We start from the raw sequence: 9,304 nt of genomic DNA on the forward strand, positions 1-9,304 counted from the left end.
TACAGCTTCTTAAAATTAGAGATGACTTGCTGGTCCAAGGGTTGGAGGATAGAGGTGGTATTCGGTGGAAGATACAGCACCTTTATGAATTTGAATTCATCGAAGATATCATCTTCAAGTCCGGCGGGGGGGGGGGGGGGGGGGGGGGGGGGGGTGCATTGTCAAGACATAGCAGGCACTTCAAAGTAAAGGCAATTTCTGTTCATGAAGATACTTCTTCACAGAAGGGCTGAAAACTTGGTTAACCCATTGCACAAAGAACTGCTTAGTGACCCAGGCCTTCAAGTTGGATCGCCAGAAAACATGAAGCTGATCCTTATCGACGTTGTGTGCCTTAAAGGCCCTAGGGTTCTCGGAATGGTAAACCAGTAAGGGCTTGACTTTAAAGTCCCCGCTAGCGTTGGCACATAGGGCAAGAGTCAACCGATCCTTCATTGGCTTATGCCCAGGCAATTTCTTCTCTTCGGCGGTGTTGTAGGTTCGACTGGGCATCTTCTTCCAAAACAGCCCGGTTTTATCACAATTAAACACTTGCTGCTCTACGTAGCCTTCTTCCTGCACGATCCTTTCAAAGTTCTTGACAAAGTCAGCTGCAGCCTTTGTGTCCGCATTAGCAGCCTCTCCGTGGCGAACAACAGAATGAATCCCGGACCGTTTCTTAAATTTCTCAAACCAGCCACGAGATGCCTTGAAATCGTCTGAGGAAGGTTCGGTTGAACTCTCCCCAGCATCACCCCCAGAGCTATCCTCCTTCAAGTCTGTAAAGATGACGTGCGCCTTCTCGCAGATGACTGTTTCGGTGATGGTGTCGCCAACAATTTCTCTGTCCTTGATCCACACTAGCAGAAGTCGTTCCATCTCTTCTATGATAGGGCTACGACGTTTTGAAATAATAGTGATCCCCTTAGAAGGTTTCACTGCTTTAATAGCTTCCTTCTGTTTAAGGATTGTCGAGATCGTCGACATATTACGGCCATACTGTTTAGCAAGTTCACTCACGCGGACACCACGCTCATGTTTTTCAATAATTTCCTGCTTTACGTCTAAAGAAAGCATTTCCTTCTTCCTTTTCTCACCACTACCACTACCACTTGCAAAACTAAGCCTTTTAGGACCCATACTTTACGTAAATTACCGTAAAAGGATGCACATAAGAAAATCACGATTAAAACACAGTTAATAGCAGAACGCACAGGGCACAACCGCAAGAAGCCGACGAGAACAGAGGACTGACCCAAGCCGCGCTAATTGAGGGTCCCTCCGAGGTCGAAGTGCTGCCTTCTATCGGCGGAAATAAAAAACACTTCAGGTGCTATGAGCACCGACTACGCGTACGAGTATTGTTTACTTCGGGTGTCGAAAAAAAAATTCGGGTGTACAGTAGGAACGTGTTCGAATTGTACTTCGCGTGTCGAAAAATTCGGATGCAACGGGTACGACGAAAATTGCTTACTGCGTGTGTCAAAATAAAATTCGGGTGTAGAGTAAAAAATTTGCTCGAATTTTACTTCGGATGTTGGAAAATTCGGATGTAGATACGTTCGGATGTAGAGGTTTCACTGTACAATATATATATATATATATTTTGATTTTCCCTGTGGTTCTTCTGCCTCTGAGCATCACATTTTCTTTTGATTGTTACGCATATATATATATATATATATATATATATATATATATATATATATATATATATGTATATATATATATATATATGTATATATATATATGTATATATATATATATATATATATATATATATATATATATATATATATATATATATATGTGTGTTTGTATTTATGTATGTTCATGTGTATGTAATCATCGTTAACGTGTAACTGTTAGCACAGAAGTCCTTTCTATAGAATAATGCCCACCACTACACAAATGAAACCAATACCCAAGAGAACTATTTCTGAAATTACTGCTGCCAGCAACAGGAAAGCGTTAACACAACAATACGAAATTGCTGACTGAAGTTCACTCAGCATCGGTTCTTTTGCTGATTTACTTCCGACAATATCCTTTCCCGCATTGGTATATTTCAGGTTTTCAATTATTTTTATCTTTTCAAAATTGCTTTGGAAAATTATGTTGCCAATATTGCGAGTTATTTTTTTTTTTTAAGGACTAAATATGTCTATTTTTGAATGATGTTACAGCCTTCATTTATTTAGATGTTTGCATAATAACTTTATTTCTACGCTACTGTATTCTTTTTCATAATTTTGAAATCGGGTCACGCCTGTTTTGCTAGACTTTTGATTTTATATTTTATTCCTTATGAATGGGTCAGGGATGCACTTATTGTTCTGATGTAGGATTTGACAGCGAATCTTTAATATCCCCCCCCTCTCTCTCTCTCTCTCTCTCTCTCTCTCTCTCTCTCTCTCTCTCTCTCTCTCTCTCTCTCTCTCTCTCTCTCTCTCTCTCTGTGTTTCCTATCCTAAATTTCGTATACAATTTTAAATGCAAGTTTATATATATATAATATATATATATATATATATATATATATATATATATATATTATATATATGTGTGTGTGTGTGTGTGTGTATGTATGCATATAAAAGTAGTTTACATCATATGCATCATTTACCGAGACTAAAATATACTTTAATCCTTTAAAGTTTTCCTCGTCTCCCAGTTGGGAAAAGACTGGTTAATTTTTAACTTCTCCTCCGCAAGTTTTCGGCAAACTTTGATAGTGTCATATGCAGCCGAGTTTCTTTATCCCATATCTCATTACTTTCGTGTATTTTTTAAAATAAGATTTAAAAGAATTCATTGATATATGATTACAGTATTTCCAATCTTATTGGCATTTATATCTTTTGATAATTACCTTTTGGACATATATATATATATATATATATATATATATATATATATATATATATACATATATATATATATATGCGTGAAAAAATAAATATTCACACTAACACACACTTGTTTATATATATGTGTGTGTGTATATATATATATATATATATATATATATATATATATATATATATATGTGTGTATATATTTATATATATATAAAGTAAATAGATAATGTGCGTTATTTTTTTTCAAATGTAATGCTTTACTAGTTTGTCATATTCAATTGTCTATTTATAAATTAAGGCTACTGATAACATTCATGAGATTGAATATTAGGTTTATGTACGCCTTTCCCCCAAGGTTTTTAACATATATACCCCGTAGTAAGAATATCACAGGAGTATCATTCATTTCATATACCATTCTTCCTTTTCATGGCGCTCTAGTAGAAAATTCTGCGACCCCGTCCTCGTGGATTTTTTTAAAGACGTCGTGTAGGTGTCTAAACGGACCAATGTCGTGCTCGACTTGATCCTCAGAGGCGATTACATCTCCCTGGCATTTGGTATATCGTCTGAGCTTATCGCAGCGGTGTCGTGTGGATTGTTTTTTTTCTTTATTTCATGTTTTTTCTCATTTTTTTGTGGGGGTGAGATGGTGTTGGCGAATAAGCTGACATTCTCCACATGTAACGTCTTTATAGATTCATGGTGTCTTTACCACCTATAATATTTAATCGTTTTTTATTTGAGTAGTTTTTCCATCTCTTTTCACTTTTGGCTTAATGACCTACTATTAGTCGTAATATAATTTTGATGATCTTCGTTGTTTGTCTTCAAATTGGCATATTAAATTCATATGGATATTCGGAAGAAGATTATGAAGATTTTAGATTGTTTTAAAATTTTGCTGTTTCAATTTGTATGTTTGAAAAGATTTTTAAGAGTCGTGGAACTGTTCTATTGAAGTTAATGATAAATTTACTGGGAAGTTTGTGAAATATTGATATAATTTGTGAAAGATCAAAATCTCGACATATGTACTATGTTGATATGAGGAATGATGGCATATATATCTATGTTGAATGTATTGAAATTTATTTTAATTAACTATGGAAAATGTAAGACCTTTAGATGACGTTTGGAAATATGTATCATGGAGCTCCAAATTAGTGCGAATCTGGCTGGCCGGTGAATGGGGTTTGTTATACGCTTGGAGGAAAAATAACTGGAGATGCCCTGACCCGGATTAAGGGAAGCCAGGTTTTAACCCTTCTAACTGTCAGTTCTTGATCCTTCAAGTTAATCTCTGTCACTGTATTGGAATTTGTAGTCAGTTCTATTAAGACCTTTGTTTAGAGACGGTAACCCTTATTGTGCTTCCATTAGCGATGGGTCCTTCCTGTTCTGCTCTTGGTTGTACGAAAAAAATCAGTTGCCTGCCTTTAGGCAAAAATTAGTAACAACAGTTGTGAGATTATCACAAGCTGTGTTCAATGTCATCCATAGACGGCTATAAAGGTCAACGACTTTACTGTAGTTCATTATTCCAAGGAGTTTGTAACTGATTCACCAATAAGTTGAGCAACAAGTTTAACAATATTTTTTTTTTTTTTGATAAAGCATCACAGGAAGGGACCATCGCTAATAAAATAGCACAAGAAAATAGTTATCGGCTATAAACAAAAGTCTGGGTAAAACAGACTAAGTACCAGTACGCTGTCGGAGGATTAACTTGGGATCGAGATTTGACAGTTTGAAGGGGTGAATCTGGCCAAACCCCTGGCCTCACGGGTTCAGGAAAGAATTCTGAGTCAGGGCATCTCCAGTAGTATTAATCCTCCTAGGTTATACGTGATTAGATTCTCGCCATGCGGAAAGGGGTCTCAAGGTAAGGAGAGTTAGGGTTCGCTCCAGCATCTCTCTCTCTCTCTCTCTCTCTCTCTCTCTCTCTCTCTCTCTCTCTCGTCTCTCTCTCTCTCTCTCTCTCTCTCTCTCTCTCTCTCTCTCTTATCGATTTTTTGTGTATTACTTCAGTAATCATAATTTACTTATTGACTTTTAGAAAAAATGTAATTTCTCTCTCTCTCTCTCTCTCTCTCTCTCTCTCACTCTCTCTCTCCTCTCTCTCTCTCTCTCTCTCTCTCTCTCTCCTCTCTCTCTCTCTCTCAATATAATTTCGATTTAACTATAGTTATTCCTTTTCAGCAATCAAACTTCTTGATATTTAGAAAAAAATATGATTCTCTCTCTCTCTCTCTCTCTCTCTTCTCTCTCTCTCTCTCTCTCTCTCTCCTCTCTCTCTCTCTCTCTCTCTCTCTTATCGATTTTTTGTGTATTACTTTTCAGTAATCATAATTTACTTATTAACTTTTAGAAAAAATGTAATTTCTCTCTCTCTCTCTCTCTCTCTCTCTCTCTCTCTCTCTCTCTCTCTCTCTCTCTCTCTCTCTCTCTCTCTCTCTCTCTCTCTCTCTCTCTCTCAATATAATTTCGATTTAACTATAGTTATTCCTTTTCAGCAATCAAACTTCTTGATATTTAGAAAAAAATATGATTCTCTCTCTCTCTCTCTCTCTCTCTCTCTCTCTCTCTCTCTCTCTCTCTCTCTCTCTCTCTCTCTCTCTCTCTCTCTCTCTCTCTCTCTCAATATGATTTCGATTTTTCTGTAATTATGAATATTCCTTATCAGTAATCAAAGTTCTTAATCTTTAGAAAATATAATAATTTAAGGAGAAAAGATAATTTAGAACTTGTAAGGTGAGAATTATTCAAGGAAATTAGGTTTTTGAAACACCGAGACAATGTTCTCTTGGTAAAGAGATGCATCATTATACTGAGGACAAAGGCTTAAGGAAGTCAGAAATCATTGAATAAGAAAATAGTGATCGAGTCAATAAAAAGAAAAACATTCCAATATTTATGATTCATTTGAAGTGGAAAGCCCATCTTAAGTGTTGTTATTCTCGTCTTATCTTTTTTCCCCATCTATTATTGAAATTACGTATCGAAAAAGGTTTTTTTTCCACGAAGATTTGCGTCTTAAATGTTCATCTTGATGAGGAGTAACTTCTTCTTTGTCTACATCTTTTCCCACTTCCTCGTGGGGTCGATGGTTCTGGTCAGCTTTCTCCATCTACCTCTGCTCCACACCTCATCACCGGTTAAATCCCTTTGATCGAAGGCCATCCTGGATACAGTCCACCCACCTTCTTGAGGAGAAATAACATTGGATGATATATTTGTACCCAAAGTTTTAACACACTAAAATATATAGTCAAGAAAACCTGGATTTTGTGTTTTTCTTATTTAACTAGTAAATCTTTTTGCCAGCATTGGATTCGTGGGAGATTTTTCCCCGTACAATAGAGATGTTTTATTTTCTTCATTCGAAGCTCAGAATTATATTCGACTTGTCAAATGAGTGGTGGTATGTATGTATACAGTGGAAATTTCAACTACATACCATTAGATATGAATTTCATGCATTGGACTCTGGAAAAGACAGTTTTTATCACTCCCATAAAAGACTTTCTTTTTCTTATTGATGTTAATTCGAATATGCGAGGGTTTGAAAGTAGTCTTTTGCATTTAATCCAGACAAATTATTAATATAATTGATGTGACACTTCATAATCCTCAGTATTGGCTTTATAGAATTGATATATTGTTTTTGGGAAAATTATAATTTGATTTCATCTCTTGTTTTTAATATGGTTTCAATAATTGAATGCGTGTCCTGTCTTTTGCAGTTAAGGGGTTAACGTTTTAATAATCATTTTAATGTGTGAAATTAACAAAGAGTGACTCATTTTTTTTCATTTTATCTCTTTAAGATATGTCACTTGTCCCTTTTCCCTTCAAGCTGACATTTTAAGAGATGTGTTGGTCACTAAAATATAAGACTTGTATTCACATTGTATAAAAAACTAATATAAGAGATGGTCGATAGGGTAAATTATGACCTTTTGGATATAGGTTTCTGACATATAGGTTTCGTCAATCGGTTCTTTTTCTACTTGTTATTGTTGTTGTTTTCAGGCACGAGCTCTTGCACACTTGCAGCCTGTAGGACGGTGTTGGTTGTTTTTTTAGGTTTATAGGTGTTTTGGGTTATGGGATAATCTGCAACTTAAATTTGTAGGTAGTTTGGGATAGGACGTTCTTCTTATTAAATTAAATATTACATCAACCTTTTCATTATGTTTTCGTGTTATATAGAGTTCTTCAATATTTTTCTTTTGTTGTATGCCATCAACCACTTTTTGTAAACACTCCTATCAACTTTTCTCTTATATAGATTCTACTAATATTTTCGCATTAGTGGTAGAACATCATCCTAATCTCATCACTAGAAAGAAATACAGAAATAAAACTAGAGGGGGGACTCAGTAATCATAACTTGGCCACGCCAAGCAGTCCTATTTTGCTCTTTACTCCATAGCGTACTTGTACTTCGACGTATTTTCTTCGAAATCTAATGGATTTGTTCCTGGGTATACCCCACATGTCCACAAGTTTCGTTGAAATTGGTTCAGTATTTTTTTTTCGTAATCTTATTTAAAAAGAAAAAAAATAACAACGAAACATAACGATTATTTTCAAACTATTGCTGCGTACTTAAACTTTGATGTACTTTATTCAAAATGTTACAGATTCATCCTTGGGTTATGCTCAACACGACCACCAAGTATGGTCAAAATTGACAGTAGTTTATGTGTAAAGTTGCCCACAATCATAAATAATCTAACCAACAGACAAAACATACGGGGGAAGAATACATACCTTTCGTAAAAACTTCGATTTTGTCGAAGCCAACAAGTTATTCACACTGAACAACTCGGAATTAGGACTTGTCCTTCGATGAAAGATATTACTTTTACCTTATATAGATAGGGATGAATTACGGCTCTCCAGAACCCCTGGCCTGCGGTGCGTGTTTTATGAATAGAGGGCGTGATCAAGGGACCGTGTCTGACCAAGTGAACTCGCTCTGGGCCTGTGTCGTTTACAGGTGGTTAGAGTTTTTTATCCTGTATTTAACATAATTCTTTTTTATTATTATTATTATTATTATTAATGTGATGTTGTTTATTGAGGTTTCTGTTATTTTGCAAGATGGCGCATGATTATTTTTTCAATTGTTACATTAATAGTCTACATAGTGCATTATATATATATATATATATATATATATATATATATATATATATATATATATATACTCTCTAAAAAAAATATTTCATTTTGTTGTATCCAAATGAAATGAAATCCATCCTTTTCTACTGCTACACATCTACCAAGACTTGAGCAATTAGTAGAATTTAGTACCGACACTTTGTAAACTGAAGTAGACAGATTATGCAAATGATTGACAGATGGATATAGAAGACAGAGGCAGGTGGCACCAAGTGATATTCTTTACTGGTCATTTTGCTTGTTTCGAAAGGTGTGTTCCATATTTATGACACTTGTAATTATAATGGTAATGATTTATTTCTTCTAGTTATTTGAGGATAGTTGTCAGAATAAGGATTTGTCATAGTTGTTAATATGCTGTTTTCGTTTTCCTTTAAATTCTTTAGAGGAGTAATGTGAAACACTAGGGTTGTAGTGGCCTCATTTGTGACGTCTCTCCCTGGTGTTTGCCAGAAGGGGGTTCGGCTCCCTCTGAAACTCATTAGTGCCTTTAGTGTCTGCAACCTTACCATCCTTGTGAGCAGCCATTGCCCGGCCCTCCTTGATCCTAGCTTGGGGGGAGAAGGGCTTGGGCACTGATCATATAATATATGGTCAGTCTCTTAAGGCATTGTCCTGTTTACTAGGGTAATGGCACTGTCCCTTGTCTCTGCCATACATTTTTTTTTCCTTTTTTTTTTTTATTGCTAATGCTGCATTTGTGGCTTTGAGAATAATGATCAATTTATACTAATTGCCTTACTGGTTTTTATTATGAGTGTTGTCGTCGTTGTTGTTATTCTTCTTCTTCTTCTTCTTCTTCTTCTTCTTCTTCTTCTTCTTCTTCTATCCAAAGTAGGAAGTAGACCACCCGAGGAAATCGCGAAGGACACGCTAAGTGAGAGTGAAAGGTAGATTTCAATAAATGGAGTGGGAGGAGAGGGGAAAAAGCAAGGTGGCAGAATCCTACCAAGCATACATCGTAAACGCCCACGCATCCTGATAGGAAACGGAATTATCAGGAGAGTTTTAGTAGGTCAAGGCGTCTACAGACTGGGGGTTTACCCTTATCTAATACAACTACAGAAATGCCATACGTATATATCCTTTACACATATGACGTTCGTTATCAAGCCGGAAAAATGTCCTTGGGCTATTGGATGTTAAATTTCTGTTTTGTATGATACTAATTATATTAAAACCAGACAAATATTTCGAAATGAGGTTTTAGATACAAACACATAAATGTGTGTATATGCATATAATGTATATGTGATGAGAGAGAGAGAGAG

The sequence above is a fragment of the Palaemon carinicauda genome, chromosome 39, assembly GCF_036898095.1.
Source record: "Palaemon carinicauda isolate YSFRI2023 chromosome 39, ASM3689809v2, whole genome shotgun sequence".
Lineage (NCBI taxonomy): Eukaryota > Metazoa > Arthropoda > Malacostraca > Decapoda > Palaemonidae > Palaemon > Palaemon carinicauda.